Source organism: Drosophila teissieri, chromosome 2R (assembly GCF_016746235.2).
Source record: "Drosophila teissieri strain GT53w chromosome 2R, Prin_Dtei_1.1, whole genome shotgun sequence".
Classification (NCBI taxonomy): domain Eukaryota; kingdom Metazoa; phylum Arthropoda; class Insecta; order Diptera; family Drosophilidae; genus Drosophila; species Drosophila teissieri.
The window spans coordinates 182556-191615 of record NC_053030.1 but is presented as its reverse complement, the minus strand read 5'-3'; the positions used below and the strand labels follow the sequence as shown (position 1 = coordinate 191615).

The 9060-nt window shown below is 38.1% G+C and overlaps 1 pseudogene; it reads left to right on the top strand.

Moving 5' to 3' along the window:
- Nucleotides 1-597: 597 nt before the first annotated feature.
- LOC122612477 lies at nt 598-4051 on the top strand (annotated as a pseudogene).
- Nucleotides 4052-9060: the final 5009 nt, after the last annotated feature.

The following is a 9060-nucleotide window of genomic DNA, read 5'->3' as shown; positions in this document are numbered from 1 at the left end:
TGTACTGCAAAAATGAACAATTGTTCTCCCTTTACACTCTATTTTTAGAATGCCTCATTAGAGTTAAGACAAAACGGTCTTGGCATACACATATTTGGACATTTTAGAGACAATCTGGTTACTTTTTGTAAATATTTGGAAATTTTTTTTTTTTGATTTTTGGCCTATGGGCGCAACCACTGTGCATTCTTTTCTTACCGTTTTCTACAGACGCTTCTTGTAACTGCACTTTTTCCTGTGTCTTTTTGAGCATTAAATGTTAAGAGAACTCATTTTTCAAAAGTGATGTGCTCCTGATAGCACGATGAAATTAATTTTAAAATATTGGTCTATGTTTATAGATATCTTTTAAAAAATTTCAGTTGCAGAACTTTGCAGATGGCTGAGTTATCTTACACAAAAGAATGCTGCAGCCCTGTTTTTGTCTTAATATTCTTCATAATATTCTTTCATATTAACAAAATTGAAGCATACTTTTAGGTGTATTTTTTGGTTTTTGCTTTTTGGTGGGCGTAAATACTAACGACCACGCCCATTTTTTAGATTTTTTCCAATTCTTTTTTTTCAAAGAACTTATAGTACAAATTTCACAACGATATGTCTGCTAGAAGTATTTTTGGCCGCTCTCCTCATATAAGCCAGACCACTGTGCAATTTGAACAAGGCGAGCGCCGGCTCTCTTTACAACGCAGCAATGCATACTTTTTTTTCGTCTCGCAAATCGATGATCGATTCACCTCACCTTCACCCTCATCTTCAAATAACTGAAAAAATAAACTTTTGACCTCAGCGAACGACAGACCACGTTCTTGCTCGCCCTCTCTGCCTGCTTCGGCCCACAAGTCGTTAAGCGAAGAGACCGTCTCTCCTATCCCGCTCCCCTCGCAGCGCCAAACGACCATTCCAGGTAATTATAACATTGCAATACCAGGTGCAGTGACCTCCCTAGCAACTGTCACTGCTACCACAACAACAACTTCGTCAGCGGCGCAACTGATTATCGCTGTGCCAGCTGTAAATAATTCAGTAACACCGACCATTGCACTATGGGGCGAACGACCACTTTTAGTGGAATAAACCCATTTTTTAAAAGTCGTTAAAAAAATTTGTTGTAAATTGAAATGTATTCAAAAAACATCAATCTATCATGTTGCGTACTTGAAATTTTAAAAGAGGGCGCCACTGTTCAGTGAACAGCTGTTTAGTCAGCTGTTTCGTTTGCGCTGCCACACCGATAACCGCATTTTTGTTAATCGCTGAAAAATCTTTCAACTTTGAAGTGACAAAAAGTGCATAAACAAATATCAAAATTGTTACTTATAACATGAAATCCAATCCTTGTGGTTTGTAATATGTGTTTGTGATCGTCAAATGTTGAAATTAATTGTGGTGTCCCAATAATCTTCTGTAAGTTCTAACCCTAATAAAACACAACTTTTGTAGTGTATTCTAATTTTTAAATAGAGCTACAAAGTGAGTCCGGCTCTCTCCGGCTCTAAAACCTTTTATATGTTGTAGAGTTATCAATTCTTAGTATATGCTATAAGTATAAATGCACACTTTTGCACACTTTCTCCAAAATTTAACTTTTAAGGGACTAACTTCAAAGTGAAAAACAGCAAATTGTTCGAGATAAGACGACGAGTAATGCAAAAAATAACGCCCTTTTTAGTTGTTTTAAAGCTTTAATTCGTGTATGGCGATGAACGATAGGTGTGAAACATAAATATATTTATTACAATAAAATTCTAGTTCCGTAAATTTTAGGTTTTTTGGAAAACATTAGTTTTACAAACATATTTATGCTATTTTAAAGAAAAAAAACTGTGAAGCAAGAAGAAAAACTTCAATATTTTTTAAAAACAAGATAAGCAACCGCCAATTGTTACTTTATTGGTTTATTTAAAGATTATATTTTAAATTTTTTAGATCAAAAAATTTTTTCTGTACACTGAAAAAAAATTTGTGTTGTTTTTTTTTGTTTGAAGGCAAAACTACGCCCCTCAATTATATTACTATTTTTATCATGAACATAAATAAAAAAACAGAACTTAAATATGTTGCTTCGTTCTCGAGTTATTAATTAATTCCTCAAAAAGTGGTCGTTCGCCCCATAGTGCATTGGCAACAACAATAATGCACGCTAAGAAGAACCAAAACAAAAGCAGAAGACGATTTCGACTGCGCAGACTGTCATGGATCGCTACATCCAAATCAAGAGAAAACACAGCCCGCAAAACAATAGGGCGGTTAATTAACCCAAAATCAATCGAGCCAACAACGGCAATGAAAACTCTGCAGTAAACAATTCAAATGCTATCTTGGCTGATTCTGCAACCGATCAACCCAACGAAATAACGGTAGGGAAACCAAAAAAGACGAGTCCTCCACCTATATTCATACGAGAAAAGACAAACGCACTTGTAAATAAACTGGTTGCATTGGTTGTCGATAGGAAATTCCACATTATCCCGCTTAAAAAAGGAAATATTCATGTAACAAAACTACGGATTCAAACTGAGAAACTGACAACTAAAAATTTGCAAAGGGCTTCAGGTAGTACTTAAGGGCATTGAAGCAACCGTGACACCTGCCGAAATAATTTAGGCTCTGAAGGTCAAAAACTTTTCTGCAAAAACAGCTAATAATATTTTAAACAAAGACAAAGTTCCGCAGCCACTATTTAAAATAGAACTCGAACCAGAGGTCCAGGGACTAAAGAAAAACGAAGTGCATCCACTATACAATCTACAATACTTGCTACATTGGACGACCACCGTTGAGAAGCCGCACAAACATATCAATTTAGTTCAATGTACTAATTGCCAAGAATACGCCATACTGCACCCTTAAGTCCATATGTTTTGTCTGCAGAGAACCTCATAGTACCACTAACTGCCCCAGTAACTGCGGGGAAAAACATACTGCAAACAACAGAGGATGTATGGTGTACTGTAGTTAGCGCATATATTGTCTACGTAATATACTAAATGGCGATCATACACATTGTAGCACTTTGTTGTAATGCACAGCAGAACGCAAGTGCATATGTAACATGAGGCCTCACTCATAATCAAAACGGCTTAAGTGCGGAGTCAGCGATCCCACGGTGACCAATCGCTGATATATACATGCGCGTACTCTCTCAAAGGTGCTTCTCAGCTATATACTCCATATACATAAATACACGCTATATACGAAATGTCGCGGGCAGCTACGCCGACAGCGTAGATATTAAGAACATAGATATTAAGAAGTTAATATAAAATTAAGACTCTTCGAATTAGGACGTGGTTTCCTCTTCGATGTTAATAGAATAAAAGAGACATTTTTTTAACCAACCACATGGCGACCGTGAGGCAGGAGCCCCAATTAATAATAAAAATATTCAATAATACGTGTTGTGAAGTGTTGTAAAAAAAAAATAATAATAAAAACAATGAACGAAGGACCGAAGAAGAGACGCAGCGGTTTGAAAAGCAGATTGAGAACTCGAAAGTCTCAAATTTTGAAAACACTGAAGGCTGTAATTCCCCCTTAAAACTTCATGCTGAACTCGAACATATCGATTCAGTTTTAGATAACAAAATCAGAAATCACAGCGCGGGCACGAACGCCAACAACATAAAAACAGTTGGTGCGACTAAGCAAACAGCGGATGTGAAAAAACTAATACCAAAACTAATAAAGAAATGCCCCGCAGACTGCGAGGGGCTTGCATATTCACCATACTGCGAGAATAGCTGCATAGCGAAAAGAGCGCAAACTTCTAATTAACTGGACTGTCAGAAGAGGTAAACGCGGTGAACTATCCGTCCACTGCGTCAACGACTGGATTGTGAAAAGAAGTAAACGCGGTGAACTATCCGTCCACTGCGTCAACGACTGGATTGTGAAAAGAAGAAAACGCGGTGAACTATCCGTCCACTGTGTCAACGACTGGATTCCCAAAGAAGACAGCAAAGCACCCCAGATGACCTGGATGAGCCGAGTAGCGGAGTACAACATCGGGACACCGCTGGAAAACAATCCCCTCTATGAAAATTTCTAGATGTTTGAAAAACAAACCATGTATACCCACTATGAACTAATGTTTGTAATACCCAGCGACATTCGAGTTGCCTGGTAAGAAGTATAGCCCGTAAAGCTATGCGAAGCAATAGGAAGAAAACTGTAAAACACAAAAAAAAAAATAGAAGAATAAAAATAGAAGACAAAATAGATATGAAAGCACATCAAAACAAATAAGTAAATGCCATTTAACAATTCTATAAGTAAATTATATCCACCCCAATATATTCAGAAAAAACTGTATTAGAAGAAAACTTCTTTTTAAACGGGTCTAGTTGATGTTAAGTCAGTGGACTCCACTGCTTATGTAATCAACAAGGTTGAAGTTGTACCTTTAAACCTAGATATTATAATAATCTGTTTGATCATTATGACAATAATTATGTTGTTCAATATATGCTATAAATTTCATAAAATGCATAATAAATGCCTTAAGAAAAGATATATAAGCAGAGCTAATGATTTAGACAGAGTTTGAGTGCTGAAAGGCAATAAAAAAAGCAAAAACAAATACAAAAATGTCTAACCCTAGTAAACAACCCTAAACCTGTCATGTCAAAAGCTTCAAAAAGTTATTAAATCACAAAAATGTCAGAACTAATAAAAATTGATTGTTGAAATGTAATGAGTACAACAACTAAATTTAATTTGAAAAAAAAACAATGAAATAAATGCCCTTTAAGCTATTTAAGAACACTATATATAACAAGGTCCGTGTCATAATACTTGACCACAATACGAAATTTTCTTCGTTACAACAGACACAAGTAAGAGATATAATATCTATTTAAGAGAGAACATATTATATGTGTCACAAAGGAACAAGTTTCAGGTATTAGTTCCAAATACATTAAATAATTGCTGAGGAAAGAGATAGTAAGCCAACAGACAGTAAAATATAAAACAAGATGGCACAATCAGTAGTAGATTTCCTAAAGACAGCCTCGTCTCTATTATTTGAGTACGACGGCCAGGCCGAAAACCTACAGGGTTTCAAAGACGCTGTGGACCTGTTAGATTCGATAAAAGGAGAACATGAGACTTTAGCAGTAAATGTCATTAAGACCAAACAAAAAGGTCATGCTAGGAATCTCATTACCACAGAAAGAACAATACAGGGAATAAAAGATAAACTATCGAGAACAGTTAAGGAAGAATCTGTTAAGGTACTCTCTGCAAAATTGCTAAACCTGCAGCAAAAAAACAAAACAGCCAACCTCTACACGCAAGAGGTTGAGCAATTAACAAAAGCTCTAGAAGGTGCTTATATTAGTGATGGATTGAATCCAGAACTAGAAAATAAATACAGTACCACCCAAGCCGTCAAGGCAATGACAAAGAATTTCTCGATTGGGAAGGTAAAAATTATCATGCAAGCAGGGACGTTTAACGATGCCATATCTAAATTTATAGACAGTTGCACAGAGGCAACTGGACATTCCAACACTGTTTTTTTCTACCAAAATCAGACTCAGCGCGGTACATACCGCGGTCGTTATAATACAGGTAGCCGCCCTTATTACAGAGACGGCCATCGTTATAACAATTTAAATAATAATAATAGCAGAGGAAACTCCCGAGGTGGCCAATATAATGGCAGAGGAAACTCCCTATATAGAGGCAACTTAAATAGAGGGAATAATCAGCGTACTCAAGTAAGAGTTACCCAGAGTAGCTCGGAAAACCAAGTAGCCCCCTTGAGCAACCAACAGAAGTGAAGGTATTCAATATAAATCTAAGCCTCAGTAGTCTAATTAAAATAAGAATTAATAATAACAATAAATCCTTGACACTATTAGTAGATACAGGAGCAAATATATCGTTGCTAAAATACAATTATAAATACAAAGTAAATAAAAGTAACAAAACAAACATAACAGGCATAGAACAGGAAACTATTCAATCAATTGGACAAGCTTCAATTGATTTACTTTTTGACAATTTTATAATAGAGCACGACTTCCAAAGAGTCCATAATGAATTCCCCATACCTTGTGATGGAATCATTGGACTCGACTTTATTAGAAAATTTTATTGTCAGATAGATTATCAAAACGATACATTTTTAATAAACCCATCTTCGAATAAGTACAAAATTCACGTACCATTAGTACACAGTGATATTGATAACTCAATATTATTACCGGCTAGGTCAGCAGTTATGAGGAAAATCATAATACAAACTGACCAAGATACTGTATTAATACCTAACCGAGAAATACACCCGGGGGTATTAATAGCGAATAGTGTCGTAGCAAGTAAAACTGCAATAGTCCGAATATTAAACACAACTAATAAAATAGTTAAAATAGAAAAACCCCAGGTAAGGTTTGAATCGATAAGAAATAACGAACTATTTAAAGACAATATCAAATACCCCACCAGAAGTAGCGAAGTACTAAGTAAACTTAAATTCCCAGAGCTGTTCAAGACACAGCTTACTGAACTATGCACCCAATATTAATAATTTTTACAGACAAAAATTAAGACTAGCAGATAAAACTACAGTTTACATTAAAAACAAGAGAAAACGCTATAGTCGAGTTCCCCGACTATCTGATACCCGTTACTCAGCTAGTGAAAGTGCGAAGGAGTCTTCAGCACTGACAGTTTTTGGCGGTTTGTGGGCGCTAGAGTGGGCGTGGCAAAAAGTTTTTTGCAAATCGATAGAAATTTATAAAACTAATACAAAAATGAAAAAATATCAAAACATTTTTCAATAGTGTGGGCGTAGCAGCTTTGGGCGGTTTGTGGGCGTTAGAGTGGGCGTGGCAAAAAAGTTTTTTGGCAAATCGATAGAAATTTATAAGATTAATACAAAAATGAAAAAATATCAAAACATTTTTCAATATTGTGGGCGTGACAGTTTTGGGCGGTTTGTGGGCGTGGCAACATGAATCGACAAACTTGCGCTGCGTCTATGTCTCAGGAGTCAGTATGCTTAATCTCAACTTTCTACCTTTTGTAGTTCCTGAGATCTCGACGTTCATACGGACGGACAGACGGACAGACAGACGGACGGACAGACGGACATGGCCAGATCGACTCGGCTATTGATCCTGATCATGAATATATATACTTTATATGGTCGGAAACGCTTCCTTCTGCCTGTTACATACTTTTCAACGAATCTAGTATACCCTTTTACTCTACGAGTAACGGGTATAAATATCTTAATACAACTACATGTATCTTCAAAACCCGATAATGGCTGTGGAACGCAAATGTCGTTACAAAAGAACTTCATTAATGAAAAAAACATCCACGCAATGCTATAATCAGAAACGCACCTCACAAATAAATACAATTTTCATATACCAGGATACTTGTTCTATGGTATAAATCATCCAGATGGTAAACTCATGGAGGCACTGGAAAACTCATCAGAAATCGCATAGAACACCATTACTTAAACAATTTTGACAAAAACCACTTACAATCTACGTCCATATCCTTACAACTCAACAATGGTTCAATGACTGTAGCGGCAGTCTACTGCCCACCACGCTTTCTAATCTCTGAGCATCAATTCATGGAATTCTTTAACACAATAGGTGACAGATTCATCGCAGCGGATAACTATAACGCCAAGCACACCCATTGGCGATCTCGACTTGTGACGCCGAAAAACAACCTAGACTATGTATCCCCGGGAAGGCCTACATACTGGCCAGCAGACCCAAGAAAAATCACAGACCTGATCGATTTTGCAATTCCTAAAAAAAGCCCCCGCAACATGGTCTAAATATGCTAAGTCGCCCCCACATAGTCGACCCACCCTATAGACTCACAAGTTTTAGAACAAACTGGCCGAGATATAAAAAGTATGTCTGATCACACATAGAACTAACGTCGGCATTATCTTCTAAGGAGGATATAGACAAGTCAACGGACACTCTTGAAAATATTCTACTTTCGGCTGCAAAGACTTCAACCCCGCCAGTGACGTATGCAAAACCAAACTACATGAGAACTAACCGAGAAATCGAGCGGCTGGTAGTAAATAAACGACGCCTACGAAGGGCGTGGCAGTCTAATAGTACACAAACTACTTACCAATGCTGCTAAACAAGAGGAAGAAAACAGCCAACGTTTATATATCGAGCAACTCTCTCCCACTAAGCACCCTTTGTAAAGAGCTTACAGAAACCTAAAGAATCCAATAGCGTCAATTATGCCACAACGAAGTCCCTTTGGCGCCTGGTTTCGCCAGTGCCTTCGCTGACCATTTTCAAACTGTATTCCGACCACATCCTGCTACCAACTCATTTTTTCTTCAGGCCCAGCCAACCGGTTTACGCGAAAATCGCAAAACAAGTCGGAGAATGGTCTTTCAGTTTTGACGGAGGAGAAAAACCCTCAAACGCGCACGGCTTGGACCTAAACATTATTTCCTGAGCAATGTCGGAACTGATGCAGGGAAAAAGTTCCGAGTTCGTAGAGGGTTTTCAGGCATATTTCCTGCCCAGGGGATACTTTGCGAAACTTGCAGATAAGGTGAGGCAAAGGAAGCAAGGGCTTAAGGAACCATTCAAGGACTACATGGTCGAGATGCAGACCCTAATAAGGCCTCTGGGATACGAAAAGAAGGAAACGCTAGAGATTGTCAGGCGGAACTGCACGCCAGACCTACCAATAGCGTTGAAATACTACCACATGGTTAACCAGGAAACACTCATGACCGCGGCAGACAGGTACGAAGAGCTGCACAAGGAAGAACACAAATGTAGCCAAATCAAAGCCCCAGCCGCAACACAGGTCATCTGTGGAAGGTGTGAGGACGCAGACGAACTAGGCTTACAGGCCCAGGAAAATTGGGCACACTGATCCAGTCCAGGCGATGGAAAACAGCCCTATGGAGGCTGCCAGACATTGCCCAGACACACAATTGAACGTCACCCGGGGGCAACTCGGGGCAATCTGCGTAAGTGAAGAACTGGCGGACAAGCTGGCTGCCCGAGGAACGATTACGGCAAGGATAAGACGGAT